Source organism: Wyeomyia smithii, chromosome 1 (assembly GCF_029784165.1).
Source record: "Wyeomyia smithii strain HCP4-BCI-WySm-NY-G18 chromosome 1, ASM2978416v1, whole genome shotgun sequence".
NCBI classification, from domain to species: Eukaryota; Metazoa; Arthropoda; class Insecta; order Diptera; family Culicidae; genus Wyeomyia; species Wyeomyia smithii.
The window spans coordinates 160,755,443-160,769,101 of NC_073694.1; the positions used below are offsets into that span (position 1 = coordinate 160,755,443).

Genomic DNA, 13,659 nt, shown 5'->3' on the forward strand with positions numbered 1-13,659 from the left:
TAAATGTGTTGTTTCGCAATAAAGGGGGTGGCACCTCCAGTGGAGAATTTTTCTAATAGACTCCAAAAGTTAATTTTTTTCTAAGTGAACCTAGATGAACCGATCCCCAACCTGTGAGCCGAATCTGTGATGGTCGATGATAAGTTTGTTCCTTTCTGTGGTTAATTTGCATGGAATGACCCATGTATTATTTTCAAAACTTAATAAATAGATTTTGAAAAGAAACACTTGACTAGTTTAAACATCTATAAATTAGTTTTGAGTTCTCTAGCCAAAAGCACATACAAAATATTATTTAAATCAAGTTCTGTTATCTATATAAATCCCGTGGAATTGCTCAAAGCTAGGCTTCTGGTCACATTAACATGATTTCATGAATTAGCGAGATATTAGAAATATTGTGTCCCGGGAAACATTTATATATTCAGCTTTCTCAACTTACCACTGTGTATAATATTTACATACTATCAAGTTTAGCTATACAGCAACAATATACAGTCAGTTTTTTTACGAGTTTTTTTTACCGTGAAATTTCGAATTAACGTGGTTTTTCCGTGGATTTTTCAATTAAGCGGTTTTCTGCGCGGATTTTCGAACTAACGCGGGTTGGGAACCAAAAACTCCGGAAGATCAACAATGGTCGTAGAAATGGACAATTTTATATACTGGTCGTAGAGCATCTTGTTTTTTTTTTCTAAATCTCTCTTGGTGGTTTACTTAACGCCCATAATTTCAATTATCGCGTCTTTACGCGGATTTTTTAATAAGGGCGTTGTTACACGCGGATTTTTGAATGACCGCAGTATTTTTACGCGGTTTACTTAACGCAGTTTTTTACGAGGTACATATTCCAGACGAGCTACGTATACAGACCTTTTTTACGAGGTACGTATACAGACCTGACTGTAGTATCATATACGAGTTAACGTTTATGGCAGTATTCGATGTACCCATGCCTCGTGTTCTGTCTTCTTCATGGAGTCACATGATACAGCAAATAAGATTTGTACAATGTTTTTTTGCTACCAAATGTCGTCCACTTTTCTTTGCCCCACATTTGCACTTTTGCCTCACATTACCATTCATGCCCAGGGAAACTAGATATGATCAAACTTAATCTGATTTAGACATCATCTTGCATGAAAACATCGTAGCGCGAAACAAAACGAAACAAAAATGAATATAAAAATTAGAATACCGTAGAAATACACGTGCCAAAAATGGAAAACCAGCCGTGCTCCGAAGCATCCATCTAAGTGGATTCAAGAGATTATTAAAATTGATGCTTTATGTCCGAATCCAAACCTCTCTAATCCAATTTAAACTTCAAGCTCGAGCAAATCAGCCTCTCGCAGCACGAGCCGCCGCGCGCCGCTGTCGTTCGTCATGAATGGATGCACCACGCGGCCCCACCAACCAACCGTACAAGTGGAGAAGCTCGCCATCCGAGCGTCACAAGTACCGAGCGGAGCGAATAGGTTCCATTCTGAATTTCCACCCAGCCGTTTGTTGGCTGCAGCAGTAGTAGTCGCTGGTGGGTGGTACGGTTCTGTGCTGCTTCTCCGAACACGGCGATCGACCGGAATTTCCGATTACAGAGAGCGCGGGAGAGCGGGAGCATGTGCTGAACGTGCTAGTAGAGATTTGAGCAACACGCCCGGCAGTCGCAATTTCTCGTGAGAACGGCAGCTGCTATCAGTCCTACTCGTCGTTGCTAGCGTCGTCGCCGTCGTCGTTGTAGTCGCTGTTGTCGGTGTCGCTCGAATTCGGCGTCATCACCGTCTTCGGCGTCGCATCTCCACTGTGCACTGGCTCTAGCTGGCTGGCTGACTGGCTGCTCTAGGGCCCAAATGCTAGCCGAGATTTCGCTCCTGGTCCCAGTTCTATTCGGTACTCGCAGTCTGTCACAACGTTTGTTGAACCGCTGTGGTGTAGCGCGCGCTTTTTTCCCGGTGTGATTGAAGCGATTAGGTCGCTCTGTGGTGACTGACACAGAACGCGCTAGCTGGTGTACATTCTAGCTCATTGTTGGGGCAGAACTTTCGGTTGGGAAGGTGAGCGAGCGAAGGGAATTTTCGCCACCACTGTACTATCAGTTAACGAAGCGTGGAAAGTGTGGCTGATGATAAGTTTTTTTTTTCATATTATTATTTTTTCGTGGTGCTCACCAGTTTTGAAGACGAAAGTGTGAAAGCTGAGATTATCGTCCGTTTATCTATCTATTCGTGAGGTTATTTGTTCTACCTATATAGTCATTGGTGAGGTGTTATTTTCATAAAAAGCGTGCGATTATAGCAGCCAGCTAAAGTCGAGTGTGTGGCGCGTTAATCCATTGCTGTGAAAGCTTTGGCGGATACGAGCGCATTAAGGACTCTCGGGCTCTGTGGTTGGTAAAGTGTAGCGGTCAGCTTTCAGACGCGTGAGAAGTTTTCCGGAATATACCCATGTGTTGAGTGTTGTGGACTGCAACAGAGGTTTGCGGTATTGTGTTACAGTCCTATGTTTGCTTTGATCCAAAACCAGAGCCACATAAATGTCAGCGCTCTAATCAGACATGGCAAGTTGTGAGGCACAGAAAAGGAAAAACCAGAAGCATTCATCCGTGCTCAAGTTGTCTGTTAGGTCTCCGTCGGAGACCCGCAATCAGCGGGTATAATTAAGCCAAGGAAGGATACTAATTTCCTTGCGGTGGTTTTATTGTGTTTCGATTGTGTCCCGACTTGAGGAGAATAGCTGATGGGGAACGGTTTGACTTAAGCGATGGGTAGCAAAAAAGAAAGCATATCGTGCTCATCAGCGTGAAAGGAAGAAAATTGAAAAGAAAAGTAAAAAAATGAACACAAGTTCCCTTGAGCTGTCTTTTCCCTAAACTCTTTGGAAGTTCAGAGTGAAGATTGTGGGAGGCAATCCAGATCAAAGTTGCAAGTGACACAAAGGTGCGAAGCCAAAAAAAATCTCTTGAAAAACCAACCTAGCATTATTTACTGCTATTGTTTGTGTTTCAAGGAGATTGGTCCCCGAGTGAAGGTTGTTGTTAGGCAAAAATAGCGCAGTTCGCCATCTCAGGCGCGGTGTCAACGACAAAACCGACGGAAGGTGAATGTCTCAGTAGCTTTTAATATTCCCGCAGGAAGTCTCGAGCATGTAGAATACAAAAATCTCTTCTGAACGTTTGGCGTTTTTGTTTTGTTTTGTGTGTGTGCAGAGTATACGAGAAGCAAAAGAAGAAAACAATCGGCCCTAAATAACATAAATTTCTTCCCTACTACCCAAGTGTAAATCGAGCCAAAGTGCGGGTGTACATTCCCTCGAATGGCGTGCTTAAATCGAAAGTCGTACCGACCCCATTGCAGCAGCTGTGGCACATCTTGGTAACATTTTTATGGGAAAATATTTCCCCCAGGCGGAGGGAACGACTCCAAGGACACAGAGGCTGCCAAAAGAAAGCCGTAAGTGCTGGTGCTGGCGCGTTGAGGTACGTGTTTTTCTCAGTGTTGCAATCCATGTTTAAGCTTTATGATTTTCAGCGAAGTTTTCTAAATTGCACTTCGCGTCTTATTTTTTCTCCTTCCTAAACCGTGTACGGCTAATGTTTCCGACCAGGGTTGCAATGATGAATGGATTGCAGCTCTCCGGCGTTAATTTTTGTGGGTTAATAAAATGAAAGTGATTCGAACAAATGAAACAAATTGTAACAATCGTCGTATTGTCATCACACCGCTGTCGTGCGAAAGAAACACTAAACGGTTTTATTATGATGTTCCAGTAGCGCGGATAATTAATGCAAACTGCAACGTCGCATCGCGATGCTTACGCCCACCCTAATGACATAAATGTGGTTTGGGATTTTAACGAGATCCACCACTCGAGGTGCTAATTTGATCCGGACGTTTGAGATTTCTGCTGCCGTGAAACAATGATTGTTGGCCACAGAGAGACAGCTGAGTGGCACAAGACGGTTATGATTTGGCGGTTCTGCCGAGATAAATTGAGATCCAGCAAACTGACTGACCGAAAATCGGCTTGTGGTTTGTTGGTTTACAATTCGTTTTTTTTGCAAGAACCATATTTATCTAACTCTTGACGTGCAGCGCTACAGTGGTAGGGATGTCGGATTCATTTTCTTTCTCAAATGTAGACTGACAGCCGGCTGGGAAATTTGGAGGATCCGCGTTTTAATCCCTGGGAGATATTTAGGTTGAGCACTGCGCTTCTTTAGGAGTTTCTAAGACTTCGGTTTCTACAAAAAAGCAGTTTTTGGCAAAATGACTGAATTAATACATCCACACGGCACTGGAATATATAAAGATATATAAATACACTGGTGGAAATAGTTATAACGCCACCTCTAATATGTATTGCTTTTTATAAAGTTCTTAAACAAGAATATTTTGTTGTTGTATTTCTATAAACTATATACAATTACCTACTACAGTGCGATGCGTTCGTTTAGACGCACCATGTTTTTCATAGGTTTTTCTTTCAAAACAAATTGGATTTTGAATGTCTAACCTTTTTTTAATTTGTTATCATAAACTAAAACAAACAGCATCATTTTTTCAGAAAAAAGTGCACTTGATGGAAAAAAAAATACGAAAAATTAAAAATAAGCCGATGCATTCGTTCGCTCAAATTTTCTATGTCAATCAGTTTGCTAATAGTTTGTAGCTCCTTCCTTATCATTAATAACTTCAAATACTATTCTGGGCATTGGATTGACAAGGTTCTGAAGAGTATTTACAGAGATTTTCTGCAAGCATGAACGTATGCATGATTGAAGTTCCTATACTGTGTTGAACTGGCGTCTATTGGTGTAAACTCATGCAGCCAAGTTACCTTAGAGGCTCTCGATCGGTTACAACCTGGGCTACATGCTGGCCAAACAAGTACAATGATGTCTTTTTCAGAAAACCATGCCTTGGTTTGCCGGGAAACATGAATAGAAGCGTTGTCTTGCTGAAATACAACAGTTTAATTCAAATGGTCCTCCCAGTATGGAACCAAACCGTCTTCCAAAAGCTCGCAGTAGTTGCAGGAATTCATTTTGGTGGTGATCCTGCAGATTGGAGGCTTCTCGTTATAAGAAAACCCTCCCAATATCATAATCGTTTCCCCGTCAAAATTTATCTTGGATCAAGTGACATAAATTTCCGCCAAATCGATCGTAAACGATCTTTAATCATGCATACGTTCATGCTTGCATAAAAGCTCTGTAATTACTCTCCAGAACCTTGTCAATTCAATGCCCAGAATAGTATTTGAAGTTATTAATAATAAAGAAGGAGCTACAAACTATCAGCAAACTGATTGACTCAGAAAGTTTGAGCATTTACTACGTTAACTTGAGGTGCGTCTAAACAAATGCATCAGCTTATTTTTGATTTTTCGCATTTTTTCCCCAACAAGTGCACTTAAAAAAAAATTATGTTGTTTGTTTTAGTTTATGATAACAAATAAAAATAAGTTTCAACATTCAAAATCCAATTTGTTTTGAAAGAAAAACCTATGAAAAACATGGTGCGTCTAAACGAACGCATCGCACTGTATTTTGTACCAGTTGATCATTTGAATATTGAGTATATATATACAGTGTTGGATCATTTCATTATTTCAAGGTGGAAATAAATATAACTGTTACAGTTAGGCAGGGAATCTTCGGGAACAAAAGGAAAGGACGTTTACTCTTGCTTGAGGTTGAACTAGTAATGAGAAAATTTTATTTTTCATTTGGTTGCTATACAAACTACATAACAACCAATTGCTGAGAGATTTATGATGTTGTACTCCATCAAGGCGATGGTTGCCTAGATCCGTCAACAATAACACCATTTTGAAAAAAAAACTTTTCTAATCAAATAATTTGCGACAAAACTCAAAAGCAAATATGGTAAGTAACGTGTTGCTTCGCCTTTATTCTGTAGAACCTCTTAAAGCCGCCTTGGCATAGAATGTATAAGAGATTTCAGCGTATTGGGAGTAATTTTAGCTTACTCGTGGATGATATTTTTTTTAAGCTGTTCAGCAGTTCGAAATCCCTGCCCTGTGCAAATAAATTTACAAATAACATTCCCCATCCATCAGGATTCAAGCCCGAGTTACACGATGGCCAACCCATTAAAGTAAAATTATGGACCTCTAGAAATTTTTTGATGGTACCGGCTGTTTAAAATAGAGCAATATATTGCTAAAAACTAACATTTTCGTTCATAACTTTTTCCGTGAAAGAAATCAAAGCTTCCTGTAACCATATCCAGTACTTCTCGGAATTCATTTTACTTTATATGAAGCATATTTAGGGATACCATCCGTCCTGATTTAGCAGGACATGTCCTGATTTTGAAATCCTATTTGGGCGTCCTGATTTATTTTTTATATTTTAGCATTTGTCCTGATTTTCTTGAGATATTTAACTTTCTGGTGTGGCGAGAAGAAGAATTTTTCAAAATTGCTCAATATGTGTTTTCGATTCCAGGTCACAACGCTCACTGCGATCGAAATTTTTCCATTGGTTGAATCTCACTAGAGTAATAAGACGAATCTATCACGCGTTGACCTTTACAATTAAGCATCTGGCATTTGTTAAGTTTAAGTTGAAACATTTTACGTGTGTTGAAATTTTTAAAGTATCTTCTAATGCGTAATAATTCAAACTGGTTTGATGAAAGTGGATCGTCAGAGATACACTCAGATTTTTTACTAGGTATTTTTCTACACGGATTTTCGGATTGACGGTTTTTTCATGCGGATTTTTAAATCGAAGGATATTCAAATTACGCGTTTTTATACGCGAATTTTTTTTATTAACTCGTTTTTCTGCGAGGTACGTATCCCCGCGTAAAAAGAACTGAGTAAATCAAATATTACGAGTTATATTTGCTACTTCAAGGAATAGAATAACTTATACAAATTTGGGTCTAGAAAAGGTGTCCTGATTTCTAACTTCGACCAGATGGTATCCCTAAGCATATTGGAGTTTTTCTAGCGTTGTTAACGCCTGTTCAAACGATTACGGCACCTCCTCTGAAGTTGCGAGGTTGTCTCGTGTCCGGAAACATCGGAATCGTCAAAAATGAACTTTTTCATCACTGGAAACCTCTCTGGGCCATTTTGCATTTCAGAATTGGTATTTCTCAAAGAAATTCAAGCATGTTTTTTTGTATGCCGCGGAGGAAGTCGTGATATAGCGACTGCTTTCCTGTATGAAAAGTTTGAGCCGGATTTTTTAAACTTGTTGGATGTCTATTGGCGACTAGATAGTTCATTTTTGCATTTATTTGAGCTGATGAAAGCTTGGAAACAACAGCAAAGCGCTAGACTGCCGTTTGTCTCTATACCGGTTAAGCATTAACGTCCGCTAGAACGTTTTCTTGTAGCATGTTGAGCACCACGTAGGCATAGTTTTATACGACATTCCTACTCCTATCAAGTTTACGAGTAACCTCGGGAGTAGAAAACTCTTCTTCATTTCAAACATAGATTTTACCCCGCTCGTTTTCCGTTTAAAATGTTCTCTGTAGGATGGTCCTTAAAAATCTGGAAAATTGAAAATTATTTTAAAGTACGTATGCCTTGAACAATATCTTACAACCTTCAGTTAACCTGGCTATCAGTTATTTTGAACAATGTTGATAATAAAACATTGAAATTGGATATTACACTGAGCAAAAAACTAACACCAAAAATGATGGTGGCGTTATAAATATTTCCACCAGTGTAGATGTTGTAAAAAAGGAATGAAATTGACTGAATTCATTGCATTTCTTCTACTTTGTTTTGAGAACGATTTCGCGCTTTTTCTTGACTGATTTCAATACAAATCTTCGGAGTAATCTTGATAAAAAGCTGCAACCAACAGGATGGGAAATATGTTGTGTCAGTCAGTAATCCATATTCCATATAGGTAATGCAATTAAATGCTTCAATGGTAGATTATCTGATCGTTTTCCGTATGTTTTTTTTTTAATCCCACTAGGCGTTCCAAGGTCTTGATTAGTTTATGATTCACGTTTGAAATAAAGTTTGAGATTGAACCATTCTCAGCAGAATCGTCCTTTGATTCTGATGAAACATTGTATTTGTTTACGGACAGAGGACACATAAATCTTCCACAGATTATCGTTCTACACCGTACACTTAACAATAGAACGATAATCCTTTCTACTCCTTGAAAACGGTGTAATAAAGTCACCGAAACTGTCGGAATAAGAAAAAACAAATCGTCTTTGCTTGAAGTAATATATATTGAAACAATTTTTCGGCGGAATTCAGCACACACCCAAACCACGTGTTGAACGTCTTGATACCCCAATCCACAAACGCAATGATTACTGTTCGCCAGCCCAATACGCAGGAGATGTGCATCTAACCCGTGGTGATTGGACATTTTTTTTCCTGTTAGGTACATTTTCCACTGCGACCAGAGATTTGATCTTTTGTGGCGGGCCCCTATTTGATGTAAGCCTTATCAGGGTGTCGTACCACTATTAGGTTGAATGGTTTCCACTTGCTGAATATAGGCATCGTCCCAATAAGGTATTATTGAACGAATAAAGTTCACTACCTTATTGGGAGAAGTCATCCAGATATCTAATGGTTGTATTAAGTGTTTATCAAAGAATTGCTTCCTCTTTTGAGAGAGTGCTTCACAGTCACATAATAAATGTTCCGAGGTTTCTTTATCTAGGTTACAAAAGCGACAGGCATCATTTTGCAATTTACCTATCTGTTTAAAGTGATATTTACTTGGGCAGTGTCCCGTTACAAGGCCACTGTAGGTACATAAGTATTTTTTTGAGATACTGAGCAATCGCTGGGTTACTGTTTTTTGGGGTGCAATAAATTTTTTCGATTGTCGAGCTGAATTATTGTTTTTCCAAATGTTTTCTATCATTGATTGTTCCCACTTCTTAAGTTCCATTTTGAGGGCACATTCTGAGATCCCACAAAACGGTTCTGGTCCTATGAACAACTGCATTGATCCATTTCTCGCCAACAGATCAGCTTTTTCATTCCCTTCAATGCCGCAATGCCCAGGTACCCAGAATAAGTTTACTTTACTATTTCTAGCCACCTGCTGTAGCAAATGAATACAACACCATACTAATTTCGAAGAACAGGAAACGGATTTCAGTGCTTTTAGTGCAGCTTGACTATCCGAAAAAATGCATATATTTGTATGTCTATAGTTACGTCGTAAGCAAATTGTAGCGCATTCAATTATTGCCTGTATTTCTGCTTGAAATACTGTTGGCCACTCTCCCATAGGTATTGATAGACTGACTCCAGGGCCTGCCACCCCAGCGCCAACCCTATTGTTTAACCTGGAGCCATCCGTGTAGAACACTATTGAGCCTGGTTGAATGCTAGGCCCACCTGATTCCCATTCAGTGCGACTTGGCTCAGTCACTTGGAATAGTCGTTCAAAGTTGTACTGCCTATCCATCCAGTCTTCCTGAGATAACATTGCACTGATTTTGAAATTTTCAAGTATACTGAGGTGTCCCCTAAGGTCTCCTTCAAGGAACTTTTTTGTTCTTTGTAGCCTTAGTGCGCTTTTTTCTGCTTCTAATTGTACAAATAGATGCAATGGAAGTAAGCTTAACATAGCATCTAGTGCCTTTGAAGGAGTACTTCGAATTGCTCCAGTGATGGAAATTGTGGCAAGTCTTTGCAACTTTTCCAGCTTCTTTTGAGCATACTTGACATTTGTTTTTGGCCACCATACTAAGGACGCATATGTTATTCTGGGTCTAACGATAGCTGTATAGATCCAATAGATCATCTTTGGCTTCAATCCCCATTTGTTACCAAAGGTTTTTTTACTGATCCATAAGGCACTTGTAGCCTTATTTATTATTTTTTCCATATGTAAGCTCCAGTTTAATTTGCTGTCTAGAGTTACTCCTAAGTAGTTGACTTCTTGCGAAAGTTCTAATTTCGTTCCATTGAGACATAAGTCAGGAATTTTGATTTTTTTCCTGCGTGTAAAAAGAATAACGTTAGTTTTCTTTGGATGTATCGTAAGTCCCTCTTTTTTGCACCACATTGTAGTTAAATTTAGAGCATCTTGGAGTCTATCTTTGATTACATGCTCATATTTCCACGAACTATAACTACTATATCGTCCGCGGTTACTTTGTAACCCTGTGATTCTAGTTGTGTCAACAGTTCATCAACCACTAATGATCACAACAGGGGTGAGAGAACCCCTCCCTGTGGGCATCCTTTTGCAGTCCTTACTGTGACTGTTGAGCCTCCATGATTGCAAGTTATTTCTCTTTTTTGTAACATTTCAAATATCCAGTCAACGCTAGTTTTGTCGAAGTTACGTTTTATCATAACATCTTTCATTGAATTATAGGATGCATTATCAAAAGCGCCTTCGATGTCTAGAAATGCTGCTAGCATAATTTCTTTGGCTTCGAATGTTTTTTCAATTTTTGTTACTAGTGCATGAAGTGCTGTTACTGTGGATTTGTTATGCTGATAAGCAAATTGATATTTATTCAAAGGTTTTGGCTTCAGATATTCTGACTTTATATAGTCATCGATGAGTTTTTCCATCAATTTCAACATGAATGACGAAAGGCTAATTGGTCTAAACGATTTTGGACTCGTTTTGTCCTTTTTATTAGCTTTCGGAAAAAAGACAACACGAACTTGGCGCCAGCTTTTTGGAATATATTTTAACCTTAAGCTTGCTTTGAACATCTCAGTAAAGCAAGAGGTTAAGCTTCCTTTGCCCTCTTGAATCATGATAGGACGGATTTCGTCAGAACCTGGTGATTTATATGGTGCAAACGAATTTATTGCCCATTCAACTCTCGCGTGAGTAAAAATACGACTTGCTAGATCTTGCGAATGCTCTCTGGTCATATTTTGCCCAGCTGCACCTACAATTTCATTGGGTTCATTGGAATTAATTATGCTGGTCGTTTCTGATCCAGTGTATGATTCCAACGAAGTCGCACTTTCGCTCACGACTGGTGAGGATCCTGGGAAGTGTACCTCCATCATTAGGTTCAAAGTTTCTGTGGCGGTGGAAGTGAAAGCTCCGCTGTTATATTTCAAAGTGCCTAAGCCATTAGAATGATCTTGTGAAAGAACTTTTTGTAACCTAGCAACCACTGGAGTACTCTCGATATTTTCGCATGTGTGCCTCCAGTTTTTACGTTTAGATTTCCTTATTTCTTTGTTGTACGTAGAAAGAGCTCTTCTATATGCATCCCACTGTGAGGTGCGCTTTGCGCGATTAAACTCTTTTCGTGCCTGCTTCCTTAGATTATCTAGTCTGGTGTTCCACCATGGAACATCCCTGTTTGTTGATCGAATCCTGATCGGACAACTGTTGTTATACGCTTGGAAGATTCTATTTGTTACTTGAACAGAGACATTTTCAAGTTCTCTGTTTGTGGTTATAATATCATTTGGGAAGTTGCCTCCCGCTAATAGATAAGAATAGTATAGCCCCCAGTTCGTTTTTCTGGGGTCTCTAAAAGTTTCTTTGATAATTTCATTTGTTTTGTATTCGAATAAAATATGTCTGTGATCGGATAAGGATACTTCATTGGAGACATGCCAATTATGTATTCTTTCCGAAAGGGTGTTACTGCAGAGTGTTAAATCTAAGACTTCTTGTCTTATGGAGTTCATGAAAGTGAAGTCAGTCCCTTTATTACAAATATCTATATTATTTTGAGTTATGTATTCTAGTAGGCACTCACTTTTTTTGTTTATATCGTTGCTGCTCCATACTGTATGATGTGCATTTGCGTCGCAACCTATGATGAATGCTTTGTTCTGATTTTTACAGAATGACACGAATGCTGAAACTTCTGGTGGAGGCGCCTCGTCTATGTCTCCAGGAAAATATGCCGAAGCTATGTAGATTTCAGTTTTACCACGTGTGGTGAAAATTTGTATAGCTACCGCCACAATATCACGTTTAATAAATTCTGTAATAGGCATAATATTTATTTTTTTGCTAGTAACAATAGCACACCTGGGAGATTGCTGTGTTTCGTCATATATTAACTTACACGATTTAATGTCAAGACCCAGTATTTTCCCATTATACTACCATGGCTCCTGAATGAAAGCAATATCCAGTTTGCTTTGAGCGAATCTCTTGCAAAGTACTGCGCTAGCCCCCTTTGCATGATGGAGATTTGCTTGGATAAATTTGATGCTGTGATTGATGTTGGATGTGATGGCCATGTCAATTATCATTTTCAAGATTTCCAGTGACTATTCCGCAGTCGTTGTTGCCTGTTGGAAAGTCATCTTTGTTACGCTTGTTTTTCGAATGAGTCTTTTCAGTATTCTGGACATCGATCCGCCCTGGGACATTTTGATTAGTGTTGTTTCCACCCACTATATCGTCTCCAGTTTCATCACGAGTCCTGATACTGTTGGCCTCATTATTATTGTGTAGAGTCCTTGCCGCATTAATGACTCCACTTGTTCCAGGGACTTCGTTAGTAGCGAGTCTCGCCACTTTTCTGTCTCCTGATACTTGGGTCCGTGAAATAATACGGGTAGCCTCCAAGTTTTGGTCAACGTCCATCTTTCCTCCTGTGACTTTTTAGGATTTTTCTTCCTGATAGGAGCGTTCCCAAATTTGAAGTCAAGGACAAATTCGCATTCGTTGAGAGCTCTCAACGATGTTCCATCTACGCTGAAGGTAAGTTCTACATGTCGCTTGTTTATTACCTTCCTCAGAAAAATCTTCCAGCTGTCAACTACTAGTCCCTCATTTTGAGCTTCTAGAAGAGCAAGAATTTCTTCATTGCTGTCATCAGCGCTCATGGGAAAGAATCCAATTAGAGTTACTGGTTGCGGGATTTTGTTTTCATCAACCGCAACCAGTTCTGCTCCTACCCAAGGAACTATACTGGGGATAATGGTTTTTATCCACTCAGATGTTTCTCGGTTTTTGCAAATAAGAATGAGGTAGCCCGGTCTAAATAAGCAGTTTCCGAATTTCGGTTTAACTTTTTCTTTCCGTTGCTGTGATGGTGGTGATTGGACATAATCCGAGATATCACGCGAATGAAATCTCGTCCTAAATCCAACCCCCGAAACCAAGGTTTGGTGGAAACCTTGGGGATGATGCTGTGTAGCCACCTCCCCAGTTCTCCCTTATCTCACGAGGCTTGCCAGTCGATAAGTGTGCTCTGACGTGAAAATTTTAAAAATTCATTGTAGGCAATTGGTCTGTTGTAAATATCACCGTTTGTTGCGCTCACCTTAGCCAAAGTGTCCGCTTTCTCATTGCCCGGAATAAAATAATGAGAAGGGACCCACACTGAGGTAATCTGAGAAGATTTTTCGGATGAAGCACTCAGATGTTCCCGATTTTCCCCAGGAAATACGGAGAGTGCTTTAAATCCTTCATCGATCGGAGAGCCTCAATAGAGACTGTCCGTGGGCATTTTTGACGTAGGACTACGTCTTTGTTTTCTATACTAGATTGCACATTGTGAAATTGAAAATGAAACTGGCAAATGTTCCGACAGATTTCAAACGGTTATAGCAAGCGAACGACTTAATGCATCTTAGTCATTTATATGTCGGTGTATAGATAAAATGTGTAACAATTATTTGATATAACGAGAGCTGCATACGAGTCAACTTCCAGGCACTGCGGAGCATGTTACC

The 13,659-nt window shown here is 39.6% G+C and overlaps 1 protein-coding gene across 11 annotated transcripts in view; it reads left to right on the forward strand.

Moving 5' to 3' along the window:
* The first annotated feature begins 1,861 nt into the window (after window positions 1-1,861).
* The window catches only part of LOC129733813 (octopamine receptor beta-2R), a 525,686-nt gene continuing 513,888 nt past the window's right edge, over window positions 1,862-13,659 (forward strand). For 4 of the 11 annotated variants that reach the window (XR_008729722.1, XR_008729725.1, XR_008729723.1 and 1 more), the window contains exon 1: window positions 1,867-3,475. The gene's annotated coding sequence lies outside the window, so the exon portion shown is untranslated. Of the gene's footprint in view, window positions 3,476-12,578; window positions 12,683-13,659 lie in introns of those variants that run through there. The other 7 variants (XM_055695326.1, XM_055695354.1, XM_055695381.1 and 4 more) reach the window with 6 other exon arrangements.